The 18,860-nt window shown below is 41.7% G+C and overlaps 1 long non-coding RNA gene across 2 annotated transcripts in view; it reads right to left on the bottom strand.

The window, feature by feature from the left end:
- Positions 1 to 283: 283 nt before the first annotated feature.
- The window catches only part of LOC140691159 (uncharacterized), a 40,317-nt gene continuing 21,740 nt past the window's right edge, over positions 284 to 18,860 (bottom strand). Inside the window, exons 1-3 of one of the 2 annotated variants that reach the window (XR_012066666.1) lie at positions 4,067 to 4,160; positions 3,196 to 3,293; positions 284 to 630 (exon numbers count right to left, since the gene is read on the bottom strand). This is a non-coding gene — a long non-coding RNA (uncharacterized lncRNA). Of the gene's footprint in view, positions 631 to 3,195; positions 3,294 to 4,066; positions 4,161 to 18,860 lie in introns of those variants that run through there. The other variant, XR_012066665.1, reaches the window with a different exon arrangement.

Raw genomic sequence — 18,860 nt, 5'->3', positions numbered from 1 at the left:
CCAAAAGGATCCAGAATCAAGTGGAAAGTCACGCCCCAGATGGTGTTAGAATGTATTTATTGCTACATTTATATACAATTATACAAACAGCCAGGGCAGGAGGGGGGTGGTGCTGCAATTTCTCCAGGTTCCACGGACGTGGGCCAGTAAACAGAGCCACAGACCACTGAGTGTGCTCTCAGCCTGAAGCCAAAAAGAATCGCACACATTTTATTAAAAAGTGGAAACTTCTTGGAAATTCTCTCCATATATCCTTCCTGACAAGCTAGTCATGCAGAAAAAAGTGAGTTCTCGGAAGCTCATGCCTTCAGGCATCTGTTGAGGGGATGCTGCCTCGAAGACAGGATGCAGTTAGGGTGCTGGCTGGGGGCCGCCGGGGGCAGTGCGCGATTCCACGTCCTGGCCCATCTCTCAGGACTGTCCTGGGAAAGGCAACCAAGAGGGGTGGGGAGAGAGACAGAACAGCAAGAAAGGGAAAACCAACGGTAAAGTGAGACGTGGAAAGAACCACCACCAAGAGCCGTGGTTCACGGAACACTCGTCCATCGGGTTCCAGCTGAGGTTCTGGACTTTGGGGGATACAGACATTCAGGACATCCGAAAGCTCGCCATTTGTCCACTGCCAGGGACCTGCGTGAAGACACAAAGTGAACAGGAAAAGTTAGGCGTGAAAGAAGAAAAGTGAACTTTAAATATTATCATCTCCGGGTTGACAAGGGCATGACCCTGAACACCTTTCCAGTAACATGCAGCCGAGACTGAGTTGACTGTTGGGCTGTGAAGGGGGTGGAGGGCCTTCCAGGGGCACCAAAACAAAGATGGGTCCACAGACTGCGTGCTCTGACCTCAGCCCGGCCAGAATCAAGGGCGGCTCACACAGTGGCTCTCGCAACGTTCAGACCCAGAATTCGGATGCGGACGTAGGACCATGGTATAAACGTCCTCCCTTTCATGTCACAACTGTATAAACCTTAGTGATGTGACTCACAAGAGGAGTAGCTGAGCCCCTCCGTGGGGAGCAGGTGTGACCGAGGGATTAATCGCCTGATTTACCCCAGCTGTCTTACCCCCTCAGGCCGCCTCCCCCACCCAGGGTCCAGGAGAGAAGGTCTTGGGATCACGAACACGGCCTCCTAAGTGACAATCAGCCTTGCACCTGGGAGAAGTGACAAGGCCTGAAGGCTGAGACCAAGAAGCCTGTGATTCTGAGGACACAGATGACCAAGGGCCTTTGGGGTTGATCAGTAATTTGGATGCAGCCTGGCGCTGAGGCTGAAGGGCGCTCTGCCCCTGAAGACACCAGCCAGCTGAGGTTCCTCCACGACTACCCAGCACCTCCAGTTCCTCGCCGCCACGACCCCACAGACCCGCCCAGCCACAAGGAAGGCAGGATGAGAGGTCTGATGGAGAAACCCTCAGTCCAGTGGGAGGATGACCAGAAAACCTGTCAGAAGTCCCTGTCTTCTTTCTTGGGTCAGTAACGCTATAATCAACTAAGGAGGGGCCCCGCCATGCTTCTGAGGCTGCCAACTATGTGACATTTCAAGCTGAAGGGTGTGGCGATTACTGACTCCCTTGATCCTTTAATAACCTCATTTCTCGACAATTCACAATCACTGTCATTTGATCCTGACTTTCCTGGCAAGTCATGCAGAAACTTTCTGTTTATCCTTCTGACAACAACAGCACAGAGTCAAACACACACAAAGGATTTGCTCGAAAAAAGCAAAACCATTAATGGGTGAAAATCAGTGAGGAAAAGTTGCGAAACATCAGGCACATTTCAACTGGAGGGATTTTACCAATCGGCAAACAAAATGGAAAGAGTTACCTAAATGCCTGTGTTGGAAGAAATGGTTTAAGGATGAAGCGCTGAGAAGACATTGTTCGTGGCAATCGATCGTTAAGGACATGTTTTAACCACGGGTTTTAGCTCAGATCTCAGGAATAAGACTAGCTGGATCCTATGGATTCGCAAACAGCTCCACCCCTTTCAAAACGAGTGAAACAAATGGTGATGGAAGTGTCACAAGCCCTTCAAGTGGATTTTGAAACAATGAAAATATTTCGATGATGTCATGGAATGTCAGAGATTCTTGCTTGACCTTCAGCTCATTTCAGAGCAATCCAAAAGTCAGGGCCAAAGGAGCAAATCGTTTCTAAGACCTCCCCAGCTGAAGTGAACATATATCGCTCTTTTTTATGTCACATGAAAAAAAGCTAAAAAAAATTATACTGTTATAAGAGACATTTATTCCGCATCTTAAACTGTTATCTTGAATAGACTCACATACAGCTGGGGTTTGGCTTACAGAACTTTGAGAGGCTTAATCAGCAAGTAGGGGCAGCACAAATGCGTCACTCACAGTCTGCAAGATAAACTGCATGGCTGTGGTTTTACTTAGAAATGGGATGGGTCAAAAATAAATCAAATTATTTTATTTGATTTGATTTTTTACTGTTCTTTTCCCTTTTTCAGTTTTATTATGTAGAATTATTACAGTTCGACTGCACATACACATTATATTGCATGTAAATACATACATACAGTATACTGTGCTTTTAAAAATAAATTGAATAATTTTAAAACAACCTCTTGTCATGGTAAACATGTTGATCAGTGGTTTTGACAGGTTTCCAAACTGAGATCAATGCATAATACTCACCTGGCTTACAAGCCCGTCCTGCAAATCTTCTACTCAATATAGATGTATGGCACTTCATTCTTGAGTATATCTGAACTTTTTTTTTTAATAAGAAAAACCCTTGCAGCAGCACACAGGCAGCATGTGTGTGAGTGTGTGCTCTAATACTCACTCCACGTCAAGAGTGGAGTTTGACAAAGTAGTGTGTCCGATCAGCTCACCAAGATTATGGGTAAAAATCTCATTTTAATAAACTCTATCTGATCTCAAAATTATTACATTGGAGGAAGATGTTCTTGATTAGCAAAGAGCCAAAGGGATGCCACAAGTGAGAAGGGACACTGCGAGGGTGGGTGTAGGTGCTGTAATGGGGTGGGTGCCCTGGGCCAGCTCTTTTGACTGGTGGTTCACTAGATTGAAGGCTCTAGAATGTGGATAACAGAGTCAGGTTCTTATTGGGTCCTGCCAGCATCCTGGACGTGGAGACAGTGAGGCAGGTCTAAAGGGAAGGCGGGCTGGCCCCGGCCACCCAACTGCCAGCTGTACTTACCCCGTGAGGGAGGGAGCCTTCTTGCTAACGGTTACATTTGCTTTATACTGCTTTGGCAAGAACGCATCTGGAACAATGCATACAGTTTGGGTCCCCACCTTTCAAAAGAGACAGCAAAAGGTTAGAAAGCACTTAGCCAGTGACCACAGAAAGAAGTAAACAGTATAGAATTCCAGAAACACCCTCGTCACCCCGGATTACACAGAGCCCTCTGGGGAACCAAACTGCCAGAGTGATCGCCAACCTCATCTTCAACCTCTTAACTTTTCTTGTTCAATCACTTTTGAATCTCCACTCTTACAATGTGGAAATAAGAATAACTTTGTATAGCACAGGGAAACATAGTCAAGATCTTGTAGTAGCTCATGGTGAAAAAGAAGATGAAAATGAATATATGTATGTTCATGTATGACCGAAAAATTGTGCTGTACACCAGAAATCAACACAACATTGTAAACTGACTATAACTCAATAAAAATAAAAAATAAATTAAAAAAAAGAATAACTTTAAATCTCCCTTTTAAGGAGATGATCGCATTCCAATTGTTGTGGCAAATGCACAAACTGACCAGTTTCACAAGGAGACTAATGGATCTCTAAGCCGTACCCATCAAAGCCTTTTCAGTATTAGAGTAACTCTGAAGATCAGATTCTATAGTTTATCTGAGGTTCTCTCTTGATTCAGCTAGGCACTGTTAAGATATCATTCAGGCACCGACCAGACTTCGGTACCCAGTATGCTTTGTGGTGCCTGCTTTGAAATTAACACTTGTTATCTTGGAATAAGCGAAGGCTCAATACACTATACCTGCCTCGTGAAAGACGGGGGTAGGGGGCGGTGAGAGGCGAACAAATAAGCAATAAAAACTACCTTCCTTGCAGCCACGTTCGCAGTGTAGTGGTGAAAGGGAGAGACTTCAGCCCTGCTTTCTCTGCTCTGTCTTCTTCAGCGGACTCCCTGCTAATTCTCAGAATCAGCCCTTAGAAAGACACCCAAGACCAAGGCGCAGTGAACTCTAAACTGCTAACCCAGCAAAGCTTATCCACGTGTCAGCTCTCTGACCCGGGACAGCGTTGTTTACTATGCTCGATGGTTAAGCAATTGGAAACATAGTTACTGGTCATCCCTATCTTATAAATGGGTTATAAATCACAAAGGCATTTGTGGTGGGCTGTTCTCCATGGAAACTGTGTTTAGATGGTTAGTTCAGTTTCCAAGCAGTTTAACCCACCATGAAAAACGGAGGCTTTGCAGTAAAATACAATAGAACCCTCAAATTTGGATAAAGGAACACAGAAACAATAAAACAAAACAGTTTAATACTTTTCCCTTAACACTTAAGTTTTATGTCAAACGGGCAGAATTAAGTAGGAGGTGATTAAGTGCTACTTGAAATTTAAGAACATTTTAATGAGAATTTTAAGTATTTTCAAGGACTTTGAAGGTTAGCAGAGCTGGCCCTTCATCGTACCATATGTCATTTAAAAACACGTTGCTGTATTTTTCCCCCACTGACCAACACTACTCTCATCATTCTTAACCATAATTGAGGTAGAGTTGCAATACTCATAAAGGAACAAAAGGAGAGAAGAGAACAAAGGAGAGAAAAGAGGTTGGTTGGCATGAGTGTACTGAGAAATGTTGGAAGAGCAGGAGAAAGTATGGGGGAGTAAAGTAGGTAAATACAAGGTACAAGAAAGAAAACAGTTAATTTAACGCGGAGTTACGGTGATGACAAAGAAAACTACACACATACATTTCCTTAAGAGGAGACGAAAGGTGAAGAGATACCAAGTCAGAAATGCTGAAAGTTCGCCCCCAGGTGGCGCCATGAAATTAAAATACCTCTGCAGAAAAGAGCAACCCTTAATAGGGGGTGAGCGGGAGAGAGTTACAAATCAGAGGGGCGGGACGGTCACAACGGCTCAGTGTTCGTGGCGCGCCAAGCCATAGTTCAGGACATATACCAAGTTATCCCAGGAACGCAAACTTGGTGTAATATTTAAAAAATCTATTCATTCAGTATGTTAACAAACAAAGCACACACATATGTTATCTCAGTATACACAGAAATTGCATTTGGTGAATTTTAAACATCTTTTTTATTAAAAAAAAAACTTAGCAAAATAAACATGTGTATATTTATATATGGAAGTTGCAATAACTGGATAAATTTTAAACATCTTTTTTATTTAAAAAACCCTTAGCAAAATAAATACTTATACATGTGTGTGTGTATGTGTATATATATATATTTATATATGGACGTTCCATTAACTGGATGAAGGTCATCTACCAAAACCTACAGCAAACACATGCGGCAAATGTTAGGAACATTCTTCTTAAATCAGAAATGACATGCACTGATTTTCAACATTGTACTGAAAGTTTCCGTCAAATCAATTCAGTAAGATAAGAAAAAGAAGTGAAAGTCCTAAGGACTGAGAAAACAGACTGAGAGCCGTCATTATTTGCAGAAGATGCCGATTTAGGCAGAAAGCCCAAAAGTCTTCACAAATTATGAAAAACTAAGATATAAGCAAGGTTCCTGAATATAGGGTCAGGAAACAAAAATCAACTTCATTTCTATACACAAATAGTTTTAAAACATAACTATTAAAAAGAGTAAAAATAAGATGCTTAATAATAAATCTAACCAAAGAAATATATGAAATCAATGCAAAAATTTAAACTTCACTGAAAAGCATTAAGGAATTCATAAATAAATGGAGAGATATCACATTTTCATGACGAAAAATTATGTACTTTTGTAATCATAATTTTTGTAGTTTTGTCCCAAGTGAATCTATTAATACATTTCTAACCAAAACGTGGTTTTTTCCCCCATATAATTTAAACTAATTCTAAAATTTATGTGGAAGAACAACAAAGGGTCAAAACTAGTCAGGAGTTTAATATCAAAACAAGGTGGAGAAACTCTGAAAGAAAACAGACAAAAAACAAAAACAAAAGTCATTTAAACGAAGAGGAGACAAGAAAGGTCCATAAATTTAAGAAAACTGAACAACATTGGTAACTAAGAAAGTACCAGTTAAAAAACACATTTTAAACCTATCAAACTGGCAGACCGAGAAGATTTACGGGTATGTTGTTTATGAAATAAAAAACACTGGAAACAAGCCACGTGTCCATCGTCAGGGGAAAGGATAAACTGTAGTGCATTCAGGCAACAGATACCCTCGCAGCAGTGAAAACAAATGAACCACAGCTGTGTTCAGCAAAATAGGCGTGTGTGTGTGTGCCTGCGCGTGTCTGATCAAAATAGATAAAGTTCATACACGTGCAAATGAAGGCATTCTATTGCTTATGGACACAAAGAGTAAAAATCAAAGAAAAAGATGATGTAATAGAGGAAGCATACTGGTGCCAAAGTTACCGGCAATGTACTGTTTTAGAAGCTGATACTGGAGTATTTATTATATGTATATACTGACATGTATCATGCTATGTAATATAATAATATATACTATTTATAATAATATGTTTCTTTGTATTTCTCCTAAGCATGTTTCTTTCCCTAATCCTGTTTTTAAAACAATCTTTAGGTTTTAAATGTTTAAAACAGCAATTGATGGAGGAAAAATACTGCAATAGACAAGGAAGTTATAATTCTTTTTTCCAATTATCTTTGGTCTTTGAACCATTAGAATTTTGAAAGGTCTCAGAGAAATCATCTAGGTAGAAAAGTCAATCGCTCTAAGGAAACTGAGTAAAAGGAGTAACTGTGTTACTCCCAGTGTCGGACACCCTCAGCTCTAAATAAGTGGTTCTCAAAGTGCGGTCCCAGGACAGCAGTCCCAGCCTCAGCTGTTAAAAATCCATGTTCTGGGGCCCCACGTGGACTTAGCTCAGTTGGAAACTTAGGGAGGAGCCCTGCAACTGACAATTTAACAAAGTCTGCAGGTGATTCTGATGTAGGCTGGTTTAAGAACCACCACTGGAAGGTTTTCAAACGTGTAAGGGAATCTCTTCATTATGCCAAAATAAGACCCCTCTACCATGAAATTAAAAATCTAGACAACTGAGAAAGCCACACCGCTGGCACTCGTCTTTTAAACCCTTTAATTCTGAGGTCGGCAAACTACGGTTTGTGGACCAAATCCAGCTCCCCACCTGTTTTGGCGGAAACCTGATAGAAAAATCAAGATGATTTTATGACACAGGAAAATTACATGAAATTCAGATTTCGGCATCCATGAACGAAGCTGCTTTGGAAGGCAGCAGCCACGTGCCCCTGACTGTGTCTGTGGCACAACCTCAGAGCCCTGTAATTGTCACAGAAACTGGCCCGCAAAGTTTAAAATATTTAGTATCTGGTCCTTCACAGAAAAAGTCTGCCAACTCCTGCTTTAAAACAATGACTACAATCTACTAATCTCCAAGTAAAACACAGATAATTCTAGCAATTTTCTTTTCTCTTTAAAGATACAATTTTCATTTTAATTCCACAGGCAAGAATCTAATAGTTTCAAGAATCATAAGGAAACTTAAATCGGATCCATTTTTATCTACAAAGTAAATCAAATAACCCACAAAGAGCATCTGAAAAATGTTGTTAATTATGCTTTGTCTCTCTTCAGATATTCTAATAAGTGACCGAAAAACCTGGCGAATTGTCATGAAATACTTTGTATCATTTAGTTCAGAAAATTGGTTTAGCAATCTCCTCCCACAAACGTTTCATCAGGTTATTCACTTAAACTGTGAGCCTGTCTCAATGCTGCAGGATGACATCTCAGGCCCCACGCTGCGGCCACCTCTCTCCCCGGCTCTCCCTGAGGCTGACACTCGCCAGCTGGTCTAATCCTCAAACTCTCAAATTTTTTTCTAGACCGAGTTCAGTTCATATGACTGAAGTCCTGCTCACCAAGCTCCTGAAATATTTCATTTAACATGGACTAGACAAAAAAGGCTATTTCTATCTATATCCATCTTTACTTCTCAAATTTCGTTTTCCTCTGGACGTCTAAGATCCCTTGGGCGCAGACCCTTCTTTTGATGTTGAGGGCTTTATCAAAAGAAAGGGATGCTTTTTTAACCCCCACAGGAGTAAGTGGTATATTTCAACTTTAAATCTTTGAGCCATAAAATCCCCTTCTCCTAAAAATGAAAGCACTGAACTCTTCCCAGGTGGGTGTTCCGAGCCCACACAAAACCGTTGAATAAGTCTGGTCTCCAGTTTGATGGGGTTTGATCCCCAGGTCACTGTTACTCTGTATTCAGTGTAATATTTAGAGCAATCTTTGGCTTCTAAACTAACGGATACATTTACTTTGAGTTATGCTGACAAGAAAATCCTCCAGAGGGCACTGTCATGAAAACAAGGCTCAGTTGGAAAGCTAATCAGCATTCTGCAGTCCAACAAAAAGGGGCTGGGGAGCTTCCAATTCAAAGAAGCCCAAATCCAAACGCAGACCCTGCCGCTAGGGAGATCTTTGGGCCAGTTACTGAACTACAAGGTGAGATAATACGCCTACTTTTGAGGACACCTGCAGCATTTATGATCTCTTCGTGCAGACTGAGAAAAGGGGTCCTTTCTCCAGGAGGCACACGCTGAGACTGCCCCTCCACTGCTGCCCTGTATGTCTGTGAGCTCCTTGTGATCGGGCGCCTTCCAGCTTCACCTCACAGACACCTGTCCCCTGGGCTCACTCAGCTCTGGACATACTGCCCTCCTTGCTCTTCCTTGAACTAGTCAAGCCCTTTCTTGCTTCAAGGCTGTCCTATCCTCTCTACCTGGAATGCTTTAAAGCAAAGATTGTAAATTTTGTGTCCAATGGGTGACTTCTGGAGAGCAGTTACATTGTTTGGCATTTGAAAGATTTGAAAAATCTTTGAAATTTTGAAAAATTTGAAAAATTTGAAAGATTTCACATAAACATTACATTTTAATGTAAATATGTAAAGCATTATTCCTTGGATACTTTTTCTTTTTAAAGCTGTTTTCTGGCTTATCCTGGAAAACCGGAAGGTACGACAGCACTGGGTGTACCGCCACGAGGAGCTTCTGCCTCTCCAGACATGGGCATGAGGTGTGAGGTTGCCACTTACCCACAGTCCCCACCAGGCCCAGCTGCCCCCTCTGGGTGTTTGCATTTGCCATCTTGACTTACACTGAAAAAGTGAGCCCTCTCTTTTTCCAGGTGGCAACTTAGACACCACAGAGACCTTTTCTCCCTCTTCCTATCCCCAGTCATCACCCCTGAATTGCCTCAACTTGGTCCCTTGTTTCTTTCATAGTATTAAGTTGATGTAAGTTTGCTGCTGTTATAGGTCAAAGATGGTTGAATACTGGCAATTTTACATGATTCAAGCGAATACAATTTGCAACTTTTAAATTATTCTACATGTTCCACGTCTTTCCATAAAAGTCCATTAGGATAAGGGTCTAGTCTTCCTCACTTATGTCCTCAATGACTAGTGTGCCCGCAGCGCCTGGAAGGTACTGGGCACTAAAATATCGGGAAGAATAAATGCAAAGGCTCCTCCCACCAGACATTTCTCAGCAGCTCCAGAGCATACACCAAGTGCACGGAACCCACCCCCAAGGTCTCCAGAAGCAGCCCAAGTTACAAGCGGGCTTTCCCAACCCAGAGCCCAGGGCGGGGCTCCTACCCCCTGCTCAGCTCTAGCGCTGGCTGCAGTCCCAGACATCACCAGCCTCTGCTCACACAGCTGACGCCCCTGGTTCTAGCATTGGGAATTACCCCTAAGTTGTAATTTCCCCCCGGCACCCCTGTGTAAACCGGCATTGAGACCACCCATGGACAGCCACTGAGATGTTCCCTCAGCCCTAAAGGGAAGCTGGAGGGGAATGGCACTTGTTCCTGGGGCAACTGCTGACAATTGCAATAACCTCCATGTCCCTGAAGACGTTCGCAAGAAGTTCTGCTGCTCCCGGATCTTAGCACGTATCCCTTGTTTACATGTATCACCATCACACTATTTCCTAATTCTTCTGTTTCCTCCTCTAGACTATGAATATTTTAAAAAATGGTCTATGAATCCTCCTTGTCTATGAAACCTAAGTTCAGGCACTGAAGTGTTTAATGAATGAAATTATTTGACTGGATTAAATCATTCAAATGCCACAAAGTGCCACAGGTGAATGTGGATATAGATGTCCATTGACGAGGGATGACCTCGTGGGCTTGAGCAGGAATGTGGGGTGGGGTTCACACCGGAGTCAGCTGCAGACACCTGGACTTGACAGAGGACGCTGCTGGAGCATTGCCTGGTCTATGCACAGGTCTGTGGGAACCACTTCCCAGAAGACACTGTGCAGTTAAGCTAAGTGAAAAACTATTCTAATGCCAAAGAATTAGTTCTTTTCAATGATTTCCTTGCTGCCCAAGCCAGTGATGTTTAAACATTGTCACACACAACACCCAGCTCTCCAGAACACAGTCTTCTTGCTTTGGCCCGAAATGCCAGTGCCCACAAGGCTCTGTACTAACTGTTCTTCCCTTACTTTTCCTCCTCGGGAACTTTCACGACAGGCCACCGGCATTCCAAACCTAAAACTGTCCAACAAGAACCATCACAGGCACATCCACGCCTGCCTCCCCTCCTGATTCTCCAGCGTTTCATGGCTCCACCTTCTGAATCTCAAACTTCATACTGTTTTCAGTACAAACGGGCAGTTCCAGCATACTGCAAGTCCTTTTGTGCCTGCTGTGCTTGCATACATAGTTCTTGCTACCTGCACAGTCCTCCTATCTTTGCTCCCCCACCCCACCCCCTCAATTAAGAGTAACTCCTTCTTGAAGGCTTGGCTTAGGGGTTGTCCCCTCCGGAAGCCCTCCAGCAAGGTTAGGTGCCTTCCTCCTGAGCTCCCAGAATTCACCCACCCCTTTCACTTAACAATATTCAGCTCTAGCATGTGCCAGGCACTGCTTGAGGTGCTGAGCACATTTCATTGCACAAAACAGCAAAACCCTGCCCTCATGGAGCTTAAATTCCAGTGGGAGACTACAGACAGCAAACCATACAACAGGTAAACATTTTAAAAAATAAATTTAAAAATGTAAAATACATAAAATGTATATAATAAAATACGAAACATATGTGCATACAGAGGATGTTGGATACTAAGTGCTATAGGGAAAAATAATGTAGGGACATGGGCCGGGATACCGGGAAAGGGCAGTTTTTAATAGGGTGGTAAGGGACGGCCACTTTGGGGTGGCATTTAAGCAAAATCCTGGAGGTGGCAAGGAAGAGAATCATAAAAATAACTGGGATAAAACGGCATTCCAGCTGCAGTAACAGGAGCACTGGCTAAGAAGCCAGGTGACCTCAACAGAGTGAGAAGAGGGGGGACCAGCAGATGAGGTCCAAGAATGAAAAGGGGCCAGATCAGGTTGGGCTCTGATTGGCCACTGAGAAGGATACAGCTTTTATTAAGACGGAAAAGCCTGGGAGGACTCAGAGCGTAAGCGACAGGATCTGACTTACCTTTTTAAGGCTACTGTCTTCATAGAATGTAGGAGCAAGGGAGGAATCAGGAAAACCCCTCTGAAGGCTCTGTACAGAATCCGAGCGATGCTGGTGTGTGGGGCAGAGTCGTGGCTGCAGGGGACTAACAGAATGGTCACTTTTGGGATGTATTATACGTTTTGAACACTGGGCCGACAGCTCTGTGGTTGGATTAGATACCGGTTAGGAGAGAAAAAGAAGAGGCACGTGTGCGGTCAAGGTTTGGGGCAGATGCAATGGAAGGATGGCTGAGAGGAGGGAGAGCAGCGGAGGGAGAGGACCTGGAGCTGGGCTTGAGGGAGTCAGCCTGGGGTGCTTATTGGCTATGCAAGGGGGAATGTCAAGGAGGCAGCTGGACACACACGTCCAGAGTTCAAGGGAGAGGGTCTGGCCGGATGTTTGAGTTTCAGCATACGGAGGGTATTTAAAGCAGTATCACTGGGTGAGGTCACTACGTGCAGACCGGATGGCCTGGCCCTTGGCACACGCAGTATTACGAGGTTAAGGAGGGAGCCTCACTTATTCAGACACACATATTAGTCATAAAAATCAAAGAGAACCTGCAGAATCAAACTTCTCTGAAATAGTGTTGCTCTTGTCTGGTGTCATGGCCACGTGCTCTGTGTTACTAAGTAACACGACCGGAGCTTGTCATTTTCCGTTTTAACAAACGTGGGCAAGTGAAAACCCCACACTGAGGAAAACGGTGGCAACCAAAAGGAACTAAAAACCAAGAAGCAAAGCACTTTTAGAAAATCCTACCATACTGATTTCCTTCTTTTTAAAAAATAATATTTTCTGGTCATGAAATTTGAAGAAGTCGGAGAAGTTTTAATCACTGGCAGATCTTTTTTCACTTGGGCTCTCAAAAGTGAAACATTAAGACCATTTTTATAGCTACATCACCTTTTAAGTAAACCTGAAATACAGAAATCCAATGTATAAAAGAGAGAAAGGGTCTACTTTTCTTATAAAGGAGCTTCAATAAGCACGTATTAATTACTATTTAAACGCTTAAACATGTAAAAAGTACACCTACATCATGTAAATCAAAAATAACTTCCTGAATTTTAGGAATACCTAAATCTTATGTAACCTTACCTCATCCACTGGACTATATGACACACTACCTTCAACAGGATAGAACACAAGCAATGTTTGTCCAAGAATACATACAAGTATTGTGGAGGAAGGGGAACCCTCCTACACTGCTGGTGGGAATGCAGTTTGGTGCAGCCACTGTGGAAAACAGTATGGAGATTCCTTGGAAAGCTATTTTGAAACGTGAGCATCAGAAATAGAAAGTGAAAAGGAAAAAGAAAAAAAAAAGGAAGTTAGGTTGTAAAATAGCTACTTACTAGTCACAGAAAATAATGAATTTTTGTTAATGTCACGTTTTATTTGCTTAGAGCCTACAGAAGAGATTAAGGGTAAACAGTGTATAAAATCCTAACACAAAGGAGGAAAAGGGTTTTTGTTTTGTTTTGTTTTTGTTTGGGTTATTTGTTAACTAGGAATAGATTTTTTAAAAGTCTCTCAATCTCTGGGCGATTTCAGCATTGTGAACGCAGCTGTGTGCCGTGGAAGGTTATCAGACACCCTCTGTCAGCAAGACAGGGCGAGCTGGAAGGCAGGCTGGGGTTGCCCGCACTTTTCCCGGCTTCCTTGAAGTTCTTAAACATCCTAAGAGTTCACAGCAGTATTTGTCAATGAGTCTCACTGCTTTGCAGTGGGGCTGACTTGGTGCTCTGCTCAAGGATGTAGCCTGGAAGAGCCCATTCCCCGGGAAGGGAAGAGGAGGAAAGGCCAGGGCAGGAACCCGGATGGCGATCAGGTGAGAAGGTTTGCTTTCACGGTCACGGCTGAGCAGCTGTGGGGGCTGCTCTTGAAAGTAGCCACTGTCCGTAGCTGGGTGCCCTTTGATGGGTCACCAAACTTTCCTGTCTTGGTTTTCTCTTGTATTAAGGGCACTTACCTTATGGTGGCCACAATATACTCGTATCAAATCATCCGTTGTAAACCTTAAACTTACGCGATGTCAATTATATCTCAATAAAGTTGGGAAAAGATAAAGGCACTGAAGACTACATATTTCAGAAGAATTTCTAAGATAAGATGACAGGATTTCCCTGTGAGAGAAGACAGATAGGATAATAAACATTCCACAATTCCACAGAGATGATCCTTTCTTTGTTCCTCCTTCCCTGACAATGGGAAATCACAAAGCCTTTCACCTGACACCCAAGGTTATTGTACAAGCACAGACTTCAAGGAAATGCATAAAGATAAGATAAAAGTCCCTAGGAAGGAGGTAAGAGTGTATCCCACTGCTCAGAGCTCTTCCACACCCTTGTTCCTCACGTTTCTCTCTGCCTTGAATTCCTTGGCTCTCCTGCTACCGTATCTGTCTCTGGAGTATTTCCATTATTTGTCCTGATTTAGGTGTGGGAAAGCAGTTTTTCTCTTGGTTCAGCTGGGACTTGTTGGAATTTGGAGGGGGGCAGAGAACTGAAGGAAAAGAAAGCAAACATGAGAGCAGAGAAATGGATAGGTTTACAAAACCCAGATTTTTTTTTTTTAATCCTAATCTCACCAAGGTAGAGCCTGGTTAGATTGGCATGGTTTGTGGAGTTTACCCAGATCCAGTTCTTTTTCCTGGCCTCCGCACTGTCTGGCCTGATAGGGTGGAGGCTAGACTGAGCTCCTCGGATTTCTGGCCCAACGTTACTTTGGAACAAATGATCTCTGGGGAAAACTCAGGAAGGATTTTTGATTCCTTCTGGAGCTGGCTTTTGCGTCTGCTCTCTGGGATCAGTTCTCTGATTGTTAGTTCCAGCCTGTGGCTCAACTGACTATCCTTCACACAGTCCCCAGACTTTTCCAGCCCAGCTTTGTTTCTCTACCTTCTTAAATAGAAAAGCATTTTGTGGGGGAGGGTATAGCTCAGTGGTAGAGTGTGTACCTAGCATGCATAAGGTCCTGGGTTCAATCCCCAGTGCCTCCATTAAACAAATAAAAATGAAAATAAATACCTAATTACCTCCTCCTAGCAAAAAAATTTCCCTCCCTAATTTGCAAGGATTCTGCCCCTAATCTTCAGGCATTTGAACTCAGCACTGGCATTCCAGTTCATCTTTATGGCTCTGGCCCTTAGAAATCCTTCTTTTGCTCTAATCCCTTCCTTTCTGCTTGGTTTGTCTCAAGTGGGTAGTTAGGATGCATTCAGATGGGGTTTAGCACAATTTCTCCATTTTATTCTAAATCAATATCTGAGCTTATCTCATGTAGCCTGGGTGGCCACTGCTCCCGAGAGCTTTGTACCCCTCAGATGATGAGAAGCAGACCCCTTCTCTATTCCTGCTTGAACATGCACACCCTCTTCTGGACAATTCAATTTCCTATTTGAGGATGGCCTTCAGTTTTCAGCTCAATTGCCAAGCAGAGAGAATGACATATTCTGAGCCCAAACACTTTGCGATTGTTATCATTTCTACCAATTTCTACCAGATTTTTTAAGACTCTTAAAAACTCAAAAATTAACCCCCCAACCTCCAATATTTTGTCCTACATTCAATTTGCAATGACATCGGAGACAGCCAGCAGTGCCATACATGGTCTCAAAGCTACCAAAAACTTTCTTCACCGTCTTGGGCGGTATGACAACACTCCATTTTTGTTTCCTTTATATGGCCAAGGAGAACTCCCTCAGTGTTCCTGCAGGTTATTCACAGATCAGCGAACTCATCTCTCATGGACCTCCCTGCTTCATGGGAGCGCCTTTTCTTGTTCTGATCCTTTAGTTGTACCATTTAAAAACAAGCACACACACACACACACATACAGTCTTGCTCACCAGCAAGGACAGAAGGATGTTTTACTCCAGTTCCCAGTTTTTCTACCTCCAATCTTCTTATCTGCAAAGGTTTAAAACCCCTGAACAAATAGTTCTGGAGCCCTCACTAGAGTTTTTACACCAAACAACTGAGTTTCTGGAGGGTGGACTACAAGGAGGTCAAGAACTTAAGCTCTGGAGGCTGGCTATTGAACTTGAATGCTAGCTTTGCTGTTTACTAGCTAGTTAACTATTGGCAAGTAACTCATCCACTTTGTCCCTTAGTTTCCCCATCTGGAATATGGGGAGAAATAATACCAACTACTTTTATGGCTATTGTGACAGTTAATTAATACCTTTAAAGCACAGAGTAGGGGTCCTGGTACATTGTAAGTACTCAGTAAATTTCAATCACTGTTATTATTACCACTGTACAGATCTCCCGAATAGATACAATTTTAAAAAGCAATGGTGAGTGTAATGGTCTTAGCAGTAGGATTGGAGCTAAAATGTAGACGTTGCTTAAGGGTAACTCCAATGCTCCAATGAACTTAATGGACTGTCAAAAGGGATTCTTACTTGAAATGCTGAGTAAGTGTGATTCTGTTGCAGGGTACAGGAACCACCCAACATCCCTGCCACCTTTTGTATTTGTGTTAGCATTCACCTGTCCAGGAAAGTACCCACCAAAGTTATTTCTGTTTATGACCAGTTTTCCAATTCAACAAGCTCACTTTGAACTCAGATTCCATCTAACATGGGGTTGGCCTAGTCCATGCTTAGTGTCAACTGGGCATGCATGTTGTGGACTATATCATCATCCAGGACCCTGATTAAAATGTGGATGTGAGAGATTCCAAGAATATCTGTTGCAAAAGACCTAATAACCCTTCTTATGGGATAGATCAGGTGGCACCCTCTTCCAAAACAAATCCTAAAACATCCGTCATCAGAGCTAAAACTCAGCTGAGAAGTTTCACTTTGCTTAGCATGAGTAGATCCTAAAGCAGTAGCATTAATAACACTGCTGAGCATGTTCCAATACAAATGTACCAACCAGAATGTGAAAGACAGGCACTTATCAGCACAGAATTGGTGTGATTTCTCATTATAACAGTGACTGTAAATATGCAAACGTATATGGAGTCGGGCTTCCGAATGGCAAAGAACAAATATGCATGTGAGAATTTCTTTGAATCATTTACCCATCACTTCCTTCTCCACTTTTCCCCTTCAAAAACACACGCTCTTTCCCAGAACATCCGCACAGAACTTTTGGTTACAAAGGTTATAGCTTTTTCTCCCTCCGAAACCACCTTATCCACCACTGTCTCAAGGAAGGGTATTCGACCTATCTAAAAGGGCTTTTTTTTTCTTTTGATTTTTATTTCTCTTTTTTCTTCTTTCCTTCCTTTTAATACACCTATGGATTTTAGGGTGAAAATATTCAGTCTTTCACCATTAAGTATCATATTAGCTGTAGGTAACTCTAAATATTGGAGGTTTTCTAAATTTCTTCCTGTTGTTGACTTGTAATTTGATTACATTTAGGTCAGAGAACATAGTTTGTATGATTTTAATCATTTTTAACCTATTGCAACTTGCCTTAGACCCTCGCAAATGGTCTCTACTAGAGAATGCTCCATGTGTGTTTGAAAAAAACATGTATTCTGCTGTTCGAGAGCAGAGAGGTCTCCATGTAGCAATAAGACCAAGTGAACAGTTGGTGATTCTGTTCATGTTTTCTGTCTACTAATTTTTTGTCTACTTGCTCTATCAATTACTTCGGAAAGAGTATTAAAATCTCCAACTACAGTTGTTGAATTGTCTATCTCTTCTTTTGATTCTGTCAGGTTTTGCTTCATGTAATTTTGAGGTTGTCTTAATGTGTTACACATTTTCAACTGTTAAATCTTCTTGGTGTATTGAGCCTTTTACCATTACAAAATGTCCCTCTTGGTCTGAGAAATATTTATCTGAATTACATAGATACATACATATGCAGTCCAGCTACCATAGAGTTTCTGTTTGTATTGTGTACATTTTTCCATATTTTACTTTTCCTTTGGAGTTTTTGAATCTACAGCATGTCACAAAGACACACAGACAAAGAAAATATTATTCATTTTATTTTTAATTTTCAAGATTTTCTCTGTGTAGGTGTGGATATCTTTGTGTTCATCTTACTTAGGATTATTTGAGCTTCTTGGATCTATAACTATATTTTGTCATCAAATTTGAGTTTTTGGCCACTATTTCTTCAGATAGATTTTTCTGTATTTTCTATCTTTCCTTTCTTTCTGGGATTTCTATTATATGTTTGATGCTATCCCAAAGGTCTTTAAGACTCTGTTCCACTGTTGAGCCCACTTAGTAATTAAAAAAAAAATTTTAGTGTGGTATTTTTCAACTTTAGCATCTCATTTTTAAAAATAGCTTTTGTTTTTCCATTGGTATCCTTTGTTTGTTGAATAATTGTCATAATATTTTTCTTTAATTATTTGAACTTATTTGTAATAGTTTCTTTGAAGTCTTTTTGTGATAAATCCAACATCTGGGCTCACTAAAAGTTCCTATTGATTACTTTTTACTCCCGTGAATCAGTCACACTTTCCTGTTTCTTTGTGTATCTCATTTTTTTTTTGTAGAAAATTGCACATTTTAGCTAATATGTGGTAGCAAATATGGATTTTGAGGGATTTTTATTTACTTATTTATTTTTGGCAGCTCTCCTGGACTTGAGTTGCAGATTTTGTCTAACCCACGGTCTGCAGCTTTTGATATATCTGCTGAAATTCTAAGTGCAATTCTTATTCCTTCAGCCTAACCCCTTAGGGTTTACTTTTGTATCTGCATGGCCTAGAGATTTGGACAAAAGTTGTTTTTAAACACCCCAAGCCTATAAGAGTTCCACACTCGGTTGATCCATTTATGTGGTGATTGGGTAGCGCATTCAAACTTGGCCAGTTGTCAAGTGTTCCTTGGCTTTTCTTTTTTTTTTTTTTTCTGTTTGATGTTCTTTTTTTTAAATTTTATTTTATTGAGTTATAGTCAGTTTACAATGTTGTGTCAATTTCCAGTGTAGAGCACAATTTTTCAGTCATAAATGAATATACATATTTTCATTGTCACATTCTTTTTCACCATGAGCTACCACAAGATCTTGTATATGTTTCCCTCTGCTGTACAGTATAAACTTGCTTACCTATTCTATATATACCTGTCAGTATCTACAAATTTCGAACTCCCAGTCTATTCCTTCCCACCCTCCTCCCTCCTGGCAACCACAAGTTTGTATTCTATGTCTATGAGTCTGTTTCTGTTTTATATTTA

The sequence above is a fragment of the Vicugna pacos genome, chromosome 33, assembly GCF_048564905.1.
Source record: "Vicugna pacos chromosome 33, VicPac4, whole genome shotgun sequence".
Classification (NCBI taxonomy): domain Eukaryota; kingdom Metazoa; phylum Chordata; class Mammalia; order Artiodactyla; family Camelidae; genus Vicugna; species Vicugna pacos.
This window is presented reverse-complemented; position numbering and strand designations above follow the sequence as displayed.